At 32.7% G+C, this 952-nt stretch overlaps 1 pseudogene; it reads left to right on the top strand.

Annotated features, from left to right (window-relative positions):
- LOC119586509 overlaps positions 1–952 on the top strand; it is a 51,112-nt pseudogene that overhangs the window by 607 nt on the left and 49,553 nt on the right.

Genomic DNA, 952 nt, shown 5'->3' with positions numbered 1-952 from the left:
CAGTGGCAGGAAGACGATGCACCAAAATATGTTTACTGAGAGACCTTTATTACTGTATTTAACGTCCATCTTCTTATCAAATTAGAGTAAATCCTGTTTCTCGTTCTTAATCATGCTCAAAGTTATTTCTCTCAACGGTCGGGATGAAAATGATATAATAAAAGGAACAGAGATTGTATCTTAAATTACGAACACTATGAACCACGAAATAATTAACTGTCTGGGTCATGGGAAGTTGATAAAAAAGCACCTTTAAGATCAATATGGAGCGTGAGATATATATATGAATAATTATATGTCTTAGATAGGTATTATATACTGAATGTAATATACTACTGTCTTTTTATATTAACTTATCTGTAAAAAGACTTTCTACAACTTTTCATATACACCGTAGATTAGATATGGGAAAAATAGTAAGTACGGTTAGCAATATATGTAAATATAAGGGAAGGACGAGCCAGTTGACACCTTTTTACTAGATGACAGTTTGGGCGGGGGGGGGCGTGGGGCATTCTACGCTTTTGGAGACCACTATTCGCCTCTTCCACCTAATAGTTCAATGTATCTTTTTTTGCTATTTAAGTCACACTTTTCTATTTAAGTCACACTTCTATTTAAGTCACTTTTCTATTTAAGTCACACTTTTCTATTTAAGTCACACTTTTCTATTTAAGTCACACTCTTCTATTTAAGTCACACTCTTTCTATTTAAGTCACACTTGTCTATTTACAGTCACCATTTTCTATTTAAGTCACACTTTTCTATTTAAGTCACACTTTTCTATTTAAGTCACACTTTTCTATTTAAGTCACACTTTTCTATTTAAGTCACACTTTTCTATTTAAGTCACACTTTTCTATTTAAGTCACACCGCCACGCCTATGCACCTTTCCCTTTGTTATCTTCTTATCTATTTGCATGTGCATTTTTCCATCAAGATATTAATAA

The sequence above is a fragment of the Penaeus monodon genome, chromosome 21, assembly GCF_015228065.2.
Source record: "Penaeus monodon isolate SGIC_2016 chromosome 21, NSTDA_Pmon_1, whole genome shotgun sequence".
Taxonomy (NCBI): Eukaryota; Metazoa; Arthropoda; class Malacostraca; order Decapoda; family Penaeidae; genus Penaeus; species Penaeus monodon.
Note: the sequence above shows the minus strand (reverse complement) of the source record. Positions and strands in the feature narration are given on the sequence as shown.